This window comes from Miscanthus floridulus, chromosome 13, assembly GCF_019320115.1.
Source record: "Miscanthus floridulus cultivar M001 chromosome 13, ASM1932011v1, whole genome shotgun sequence".
In the NCBI taxonomy this organism is placed as follows: domain Eukaryota; kingdom Viridiplantae; phylum Streptophyta; class Magnoliopsida; order Poales; family Poaceae; genus Miscanthus; species Miscanthus floridulus.
Genome location: NC_089592.1, coordinates 17630716 through 17640179, shown reverse-complemented (window position 1 = coordinate 17640179; position 9464 = coordinate 17630716). Strand labels below are relative to the sequence as shown.

At 40.5% G+C, this 9464-nt stretch overlaps 1 long non-coding RNA gene across 4 annotated transcripts; it reads left to right on the top strand.

Annotated features, from left to right (window-relative positions):
- The first annotated feature begins 3800 nt into the window (after window positions 1–3800).
- Window positions 3801–6940, top strand: LOC136502226 (uncharacterized). Of its 4 annotated transcripts, XR_010770451.1 has the most exons (6): window positions 3801–3939; window positions 4771–4940; window positions 5199–5284; window positions 5786–5850; window positions 6061–6390; window positions 6482–6940. It is a non-coding gene; the product is annotated as an uncharacterized lncRNA (long non-coding RNA). The 4 variants fall into 4 exon arrangements; XR_010770449.1 differs by having other exon boundaries at window positions 5786–6390; XR_010770450.1 differs by having other exon boundaries at window positions 5199–5850.
- The last annotated feature ends 2524 nt before the right edge of the window (window positions 6941–9464 follow it).

Genomic DNA, 9464 nt, shown 5'->3' with positions numbered 1-9464 from the left:
CTCTCTCCCGTCCTGAAATATCGTAAATTTTCAGTCAGAACAGTATTTTTTCTCATACTAAATCAGCCAGCAGTAATAATCCACGATTGTATACGATCGTTTCAGCCCCAGCCGAACAGGCTGTCAGTTGTTTGCTACAGTGAGTAATAGACTAGCGTGGTGTTGTGTTGGGGTTGGCATGAACTTCATTCAAATCATTAAAAGCGTGTTCGGCTGGCCAGCTTTGGCTGGCTGGTGTGCTACCGTTTCCAGTCGGAGTAGTGTTTTTCTCACAAAACATAAGCATAAACAGTGTTTTTCATCATAAACAGTGGAAATTTAAGTCCAGCCAAACACGTTGTAAGCCAACCGCTTGTAATCAAACTATTATTTCTTAATACAAAGACACGTAAATCTTTTGCGTGATCGAGAAAAAAATATGATGTGTATAACCCTCTCCATCAATCACTCTTGTGTGGACCCGGTTCTTAGGGCGCGTTTAGATGCAAAAAATTTTTAGTTTTGGCTACTGTAGCACTTTCGTTTGTATTTGGTAATTAGTGTCTAATTATGGACTAATTAGGTTTGAAAGTTTCGTTTCGCGATTTCTCACCTAACTATGCAATTAGTTTTTTTTCGTCTACATTTGGTACTCCATGCATGTACCGTAAAATTCGATGTGACAAATACTACATAAAAATTTTTGGAACTAAACATACCCTTATTTCGTTGCCTCGTCGCTAGTTGACCCCACCCTTGCCACCGCTTAGCCAGCCGTAGCCCTGTGCCTGTCTGTGTCCTTGCTGCCGCAGGGGGAGAAAAGGCACAACCCATTGTCTCTAATAAGTAACTTATATGGACATCTAAATCTAAAACAGATAGTAAAAGATCCAAAATTAATTTCTAACAGAGTACATATGCGGAAGATTTATTTTGGGTTATCTGAGAGGCACAACTCAGATATGGACATCATCTTTTCTGAAAACCTATTTGCAGAAATAATTTTTTTTTAGATTTTGCTATTAAAAAAATATCAAATAGATATTAAACCTTTTGTCTATAGTGCTACCTAAAAATTAAATATATCTTATATTTTAGGTGTTGTTGGTGGAGATAGCCTTAGCCCTGGCCACGGTGACCGTGGAAGGCTAGACAGCGCTCGCCGCTCGGTGATGAAGCGGACGGGCGACATGCAGATCCGAAATTGATTGTTTAAAAAAAAATAGAAAATTGTTGGATCGGGGATGGGCTTCCACAATTTTTGCATAGTAATTTTTTCTTTCCAAACTCTTCACCTGTGATGTGCTTATGATGGGTGGGCCCTGGTTAGCCGCTTCGCAGATTTGGAGTATGGGCCGGCGGGTGAGCGGTCATTTGCAAGGGTCAAAGTGACGAGGGTCCACCATCGCAACGAACCCACCGCAGTTTTGTTTTGTTGGAGTTGGATCTAAAAAACCGAAAACAAAATTATGGAATGCAAACTCAATGCGTGCCCGCCACACATTCATTTGGGCTATTGGCGGGTCATTGCGTCTGGAATTTGTTCAGTAATTGGGCCACGGCAGGCCTGACTGGTGAGATTGTAAGATGGCAGAGCCGAGGCGTGCCTGAAGCATGTGTACGTTCAATCAAATAACGGTAGCCTTGACTGATGAGATATTGCAACCTGTTGGATAGCCAGATAGGCGACTCATAGGTTCAAATCCTAAGAAGGTAGAACGTTCAAATAAGTGGGTAAACCTCTTGGATAGGCGATTCATACGTTCAATTCAGTGACAGTTTTGTAACCACTAGTGGACAAACCGTAAACACACTTAACATATTGATTAAAAAGGATTAAGTAAAAATAATAAAAAAATCCCGGGAGAGGCCTGGCCGCCGGGGTGATGGCAAATACCCCTTCTCTCACTAGCTTTTCTTGGTCCTTGACAGCGCAAAAGGATTAAAAAAAATCCCAGGAGAGCCCTGGTCGCTTGGGTGATGGGCTGATGGCAAAGGCCCCTTCTCTCACTGCTTTTCTAGGTCCTTGACAGCGCTTGGATTGGTTCTGTGTTTTGTCTTAGTTGTTGCTGTATCTTTCAACCGAGAGACCCGCCCAGAATTCATTTCATTTCTTCCTGCACTGGATTGTACAATAATATGTACCTGTAACGGAATACTAAAATAATCCTGCATAACATATGACATGGACATGCATGTTGGCTGTACTGGTAGTTCTTTTATATTCGGCTTCGGTTACAAACATAATTTTTGTAACTTCAGTACTTAGCATTAAATAAAATATTAGGGTCATAGCTCTTGGGTAGTAAAAATCAAGTTCTGATATTTATGAGTGGTTCGTTTTTTTTCTTTAAGAGTAAGTTACTTTTCTGGCCATTAGTTTTTTAGTCAATGATGTTTCTTTTGACTAGACTTTCCCATTGAATTAAGAACGGTATGAGGATAAAGAAGTCAGCTTATAGAGATAGGCTTTTTAGAAATAGGCACCCAAAGTATTACTAGGATAATTAATTTCTTGCAACCTGCTCAAGTAAACGAAATTAATTAAGCTAGTTTTGTAATAGGATATTGCTCAGATTCTTTGTTCACTGCGTTTTGGCCGGTCAATTACAAAATGCCAAATGGAAGTACGGTTGTTCAAATGTGGCTCATGTCCTGCCTACGGTTGACAAATGGAGGCCTGAACAAATATTTGAATTGTTTGTTTCTTCTTTTATGTTTAACCCTATGTTCGCTATGCTTTAAAAATTATAAAACCCCTGCCATGGGAACTTGTGGCGTCAAGAGCTGACTTGAGTAGTTTTTGCTAGTGCGATCCAGTTGAACTTAAAACTTACTAGCAAGTAAGATGCAGTTCAAAGTACTGTGTGTTTTTAGATGAAACCAATTCGAATTTTGCTTATATTTGAACTTTTTTTTAGAAAGACGGCAAGAGATTTGCAAGAATTTTATTAGACAAGGCTTATATTTGAACTTTGAGTTTGCTATAGGACCGCATTACGACTACTTACCTGAGGGCCTTTGGACCTTTTTTGGGTCAGGGGTGCCAGCTGCGAGTTGACACAGCTTTTGTTGCAGACCATCAACGAGAAAAGAAATGAAATGAACCGCAGGCCTGTTGTATTTTAAATAAATATACTATGCATATGCATGTTTCTTTTTCTTATGTTGTCACGTCACTAAATGTTGGATAGAACTTTGCGAAATAAAAAGGTTCACTGTATTCAATGGATCACGTATGTAGCGTTAGATGAAAAGCGGTCGGTGCAAACGAGCCATGTGTATTCTCATTGGTGAACAGTGGTGTATATATATAATAGGCAGTTGCCTTGTCATTGATTCAGATAAAAAGGTGCTTATATATGAAAAGGTGTCTATCTATTATATCTATAGGAACCGTCTGCTAATGAAGAGATTAACAATTTGATCACTTAATTAATTAATCTCAACACTCCTCCTTGATTAATTGATCCCTTGTACACACCGTCGTCTTAAAGCTTTGGAAAACTCTGTGGGAAAAAACTAAAGTATACCGATATACTAGACAAAACTCTTTAAAATCCAGTGGAAAAAATAAGAAGAAACACTATGATATATATAACTCCAATATCAATAGATCCTTTAGGTGTCTCTAAAGACATAGTTTAAAAACAATTTGATCAAAGATCAATATGCCATTAATATTACCCTCGAAAAAACCTCTTTAACGGACCAGGATCCTAGGCCCCACAGGAGTACCACCAGGATGGGCCTTGGACGACACACGATGTGTCGAAGGACGCGAGACCAGCGTGGACATCGAGCTATTCCAGACAAGCTACCCTCGATGGACCCGCTGTGCCCCTCCGCTTGCGACGCTGCGCTTTGCGCCAGCTTCGATTCGTGGGGCCTCCGCTTCCTGGCGCCTGCGGTGGCGATGAGCAAGCTGGTCTCGATGGTCGCCGCAGTGCTGCTCCGCTGGTGCTCCTCTTTCTCAGCTTTCGCATTTTGTTCCTTCTAAGTTACATATGCAATTTTTGCCTTGCAGCGGTGAAGTAGGTATTTAGCACAGGTGCCTCTAATTAGTTTGGATTCGAACACTTGGGAATTGCTCATGCCGAAACAATAAGCTATATCTGCCCGCTTGGCTAATTTTCATTATTGGTTGATTGATAGCTATAGGCATGTGGTTGAGTGGTGTTGTTGGTTGTTGCTTGCAAGAGATGGATGTTCCTGTGAATGCTGTACAGATCTGCTTTGCTTCTCAAAAGGACAATGCAAATATATGCTTTATGGGCAGACTTTTGAGGTTAATATGCAATTCCTGTGTTAGTTTAAGGTTTTCTTTCATGTCATCTCTTGAGTAACAAGATTGCTTAGAGCATCGTAGGCAGAACTCTTGGAGATGAATGACCAGTGTTGTTCCCCAAATAATTATTTCCTTTCTATGTCAGTGCTAATGAAATTGGCTTTTCGGTATCAAGGTATTTTGTGCCCATTAGATTGTGTTTTGCTTCTCAGGAATGTCTCAAGTAAACAAAACATTTACAGGGTATCAAACTGAGAGTGTTTCTACTTCCTTTATTTACTTCATGCAAATTCTGAAGCTGATATAGTACTGCTTGCTATGTTTCATAAATTCTTTTTTTTTTGTTACAAATTATTTCAACTCTTATTGTGTTCCTGTTTGTTGTCATAGAAGTTGTGCAGAACAAAATATTTTCCACTGTTATATTGTGTTTCTGTGTAAGCGTGAGAGGGAATATGTAGTACAGTCCACATTGCATAACATGAATAGTGTCACTTATGCAGAAACTCCCCCGGTCTTGGATTAACACCGGTCTCCTGGCTGCTTGTCATAAATCTTTTTGCCACTGTCCTTCAGGTAGTGCTTCCTCTTTATAGTTTGATACTATGGAGAATCAACCTTCCAACCATAGCTTGAAGGAACAATCACATGTGAGTGGCCACCAGTACAAAAGGTATTCAGCAATTGATGTTACCTTTCTCTAAATTTGTATAGGATTAGTACTCTCAATATCTCCATTTGTTAGTTTTGACCTTGTCTTGCTTGGTTTTCTAGAGTCCCTCTCCTCCTTTACTAGCTGTGTGGATGTTCTTGTATGATGCAATTTTCATGTTGTAACTTGACCCTGCTTCCGTGTTTGCAAAGTACAAGGCAGTCCTGACTTTGGATTATGTGTGCTACTAATTGTTTTCCTGCTGGTCTTATCATCCAGGTATCCCCCAATTTTGTGCTGTCAAACATAATTAGCTGAAGGGAAGAAGCTGCAGTATGGATATCTTGCAGATGTCTCTATTACAGGTTTGGATTGTTAAACTATCAGTTACTATGCCATCTATGAGATTAGAAGTGATTGGATTAATAGCTAATGCTCAAAAATGATTATTGGATATGTGAGTAAATGAACAGGGATGTTCAAATCAAACAAAATTTCCCTAAAAATTCTGATAGCAAAGGACCAACTTTTGTTGAGCTGTTTGTTGATCTAGATGCTTTGGTGCATCTGCTTTTTTTATCAGTCAAAACAAATGAAAATTCATGTTCATTTGCTTAATTCAGTAGTCCACTAGAAGTTCTGTGATATTGTATCAAGCTGCTTCTTTAACCTGAGGTATTTGCACATTATCTATAGACCATAATGGTTCAATTTTTGCAATTTTCTAAAATGCTGACTAATTCCCTGGTAGTTCATATGTTGTTTAACTATTATTTTTCATTCTAATAAAAAATCACTTCAATTTCTCACAGTTTAACTATATTGAATATGTTGTTTTTTTTTTGTCTCACATTGTTTTCGACCAGCAGTTTAGTGGGTAGAAGATTAGAGGTAGAACAAGCTGCAAGTTCTCTTCCTGCAGAAAGGAAAGGTTCACCATTCTGCTTTGTCTAATATTTCAAAATCGATTTTGTTCCACATTCTGGAAGACAAGGGTTAAAGTTTCTTGTCCAGCTAAGGCTGTCCTGCTTGAGTTGTTAATGTCTCTAAATTCAAATTCTTTTCTTTTTGTTGCATAATCACATTTTATCTCTCCTTCACTCGCTATCTGTCTTATCCTGTTGCCTCCTATACTCTGCAGATGCATGGACTTTTGAAATAGCACATTATTAATTGTTGTTGCTGTACAAGGTCCCTTCACTCATGGTGTCCCTGTTGGTGATTCAAGCATGGAGTTCAGCTTTAACAACCATATGGAAGTGCATTTGGGTTTGTCAGATTAGCGCCTTTTGTGCATATGGAAATCTCAGTAATCTGCAATATTCAGTTTCTTGAGCTCCAATTACATAGATATTATGGCAATCCTCCTTCCTGGATTGTCCTGCCACGTGATTTGACTGCACCTCTTGTGATGGGCGTCGTCCGCTTGTTCTACAGCCATGAACATCGACAGGTGCCCTGCAGGCTGCAGGTAAGTTCATTTCGATTCCCATCTTCCTACTCTGTCTTCGGTACTTCACCAGATTGAGCAGTTTAATCTCAATCTTCTCGGCTCAACACAGGTCGCAGGGGACGCTCCTGCGCGTGGTTCCTCTGGGACACGCGTTGAGAATCTGGGCGGTGTACGGCCACGTGTACGACGAATAGACGGTGCTGTACGCGAGTGGAACTGCGGCTCGAGCGCAGAGAATTTCTTTCCGTCAAAAACAACCTCACGATGGGGGGAAAAAAACACAGCGGCAGCAGAATGAGGCCGAGAGTAGCGTAGGGGCGCGGTCGGACTGCCTCTTCGGGCCGATTGGAGAAGCGAGACGGGAGTGGAGATCGGCCCATGAGGAGAGCTGGGCTGAACGGCCTGCTAGTCATGGCTGCTATGCGGGCTGAGCCAGGGTCTGGAAAGAAAAGAGGAGGGTTGGGCTAGAACTGGCCTGTGGCTTACTGGGTTTTTGGGTGCCCTTTTTCTTTTTTCGAACATGGGGTTTTGTAAGAAGTTCAACTCCAACTATATAAAATAAATAGTAAAAAACGAGAATCCAAAGCACTGCATGCTTGCTAACATTACATTAATGCACAAGATTAGATTAGAACTTGATTTTGAAGGGGGTGAGAGATAGAGTTCAGGTTTGTACGTGTTTAGAAAAAGGAAAACATGTTTCAATTGGACTCGTTGAATTCGGGCGCTCTCATTTTTTTGGGGGGAAAGCAATTCGTTTCGAGACATGCATGGCCTTTGTCATGTCTTCGATCTTGTCAAAATATAACAAGGCATTTTTCATTTCGAAAGTTTTCATGTTGGAATTTTGAGATTTAGGTAAGAACGAAAAGGGTTTACAGCAGGTGTAGGTTCGATGTAATATTACATGCAACACACAAAATGTTTTTTTTAAATGGTATTTTTATAGTCCCTCCGTTCTACTTTAAATCATCTTTCTTATAGTAAGAACTTTTGGGATATCTTTGATTAATATATATTCCTCGGTGAGGTTAGAGAAATTGCTGCCCCCCCTTCCCATCCCATTCCACCACCAACGGCAAAAAACAAGGTTGTATGCCCGCTGGGCCGCCATACGTGTGTCCCAAGAACTAGAAGTCCAAATCAAAGGTGAGGAGGAGATAAGAGAAAGCGAGAAATCTGATCGCTTCCAGCCCGCTAAACTAATACAATCCGCCACTTGCGTGCAGAAAGATTGTGGCAAAGGAAGATGAGAAAGGGGTAGCGTAGCTTAGTGTTGCGCCGCTGGTCACTGGAGAGACGACGACTTGAGGGGGAGACACAAAAACGATGGCAAAAGGATTGGTTGTGCTGGTTTCTATTTGGAGAGATAGCGGCAGGTAAGGACTAAGGAGAGGTCAGGCAGCGATGAAGGAATCGAACCATCAAGGAATTGGTATAGATCGTTCTGCGTTTTGGCGAGCGATAGCGACAGCCATCAGCCGACACAGATGTAAAAGGGGAGGACAAAGCAGAGGTTTGTTTGTGCTCATCCTTGAGATAGACGCAACTTATTTCGCTAGGAGAAATAAACGATGGAAAATTAAAGAAAGATGAGAAACGAATCGGATACATTATTTGTTATAGTTATGGTCTTTGGGAGGGAGGGAGGAAGGAAGGAATATAGAATATCATATCAAAGAGAAAAAAAAGTTGCATAACTGTTGGCTTTGCCTTTGTGGTCTGAGGAATGGTACGTACCAATAGGAGAATTCATTCGTTGTATACGTGCTGAAGGAAGGAATATAGAATATCATATCAAAGAAAAAAAAAGTTGCATAACTGTTGGCTTTGCCTTTGTGGTCTGAGCAATGGTACGTACCAATAGGAGAATTCATTCGTTGTATACGTGCTGAAGGAAGGAATATAGAATATCATATCAAAGAAAAAAAAAGTTGCATAACTGTCGGCTTTGCCTTTGTGGTCTGAGGAATGGTACGTACCAATAGGAGAATTCATTTGTTGTATACATGCTAATAAAAAGTTGGAATTGTTTGGTGCTGTTACAAATTATCGGGGAATGGTAATAGAAATTATTGAGTAATTGTGGCACTTTTTATTTACTATTATATAAAATATAATGCATAATTCCTTTGGAAAATTGTGTCTGATTGGCTCAAGTTTATTGGTAGGCTAGCGCCTAGCAGGACTGCATAAACTGGGTTCTACCTTCATGCTCTGGCAACAAGCACATCAACGAGGAAACTCATTATCAAGACACGGAGGATATATACTAGTTATGGTTATGATCTTTGGGAGGGAGGGAGGAAGGAAGGAATATAGAATATCATATCAAAGAAAAAAAAGGTTGCATAACTGTTGGCTTTGCCTTTGTGGTATGAGGAATGGTACGTACCAATAGGAGAATTCATTCGTTGTATATGTGCTGAAGGAAGGAATATAGAATATCATATCAAAGAAAAAAAAAGTTGCATAACTGTTCGGCTTGCCTTTGGGGTATGAGGAATGGTACGTACCAATAGGAGAATTCATTCGTTTGTATACGTGCTAATAAAAAGTTGGAATTGTTTTGGTGATGTTACAAATTATCGGGGAATGGTATAGAAATTATTGAGTAATTGTGGCACTTTTTATTTACTATTATATAAAATAATGCATAATTCATTTGGAAAATTGTGTTCTGATTGGCTCAAGTTATTTGGAGGGCTAGCGCGTATAAACTGTGTCTGGCAACGAGCACATCAACGAGGAAACTCATTATCAGACACGGAGGATATATACTAATTTCGTGAGCTATTTATAAGAGAAGCAAATAGACGAGTGCTCTGCTAACTACTATCTAGCATTCACATACGTCAGTTTCTATTTTCCTCTAGAAATTTCATTTTGTGAGGTTGGAGTGGACATCAAAATGCCGATTTTCCTGCTAGACTAGACTCCCAGCAGCTTCCTCCCCAACGCGCAGGATGTCAATCGCGGCGCTGGTGGGCCCGTCCTGCAGTGATCAAGAACCCGTGCCCGGGGCGTTCTGTCCCAATTCCCACGGGCCACGACGCTGCCGCGCATGAGCATGCGACCGACCTATATATATG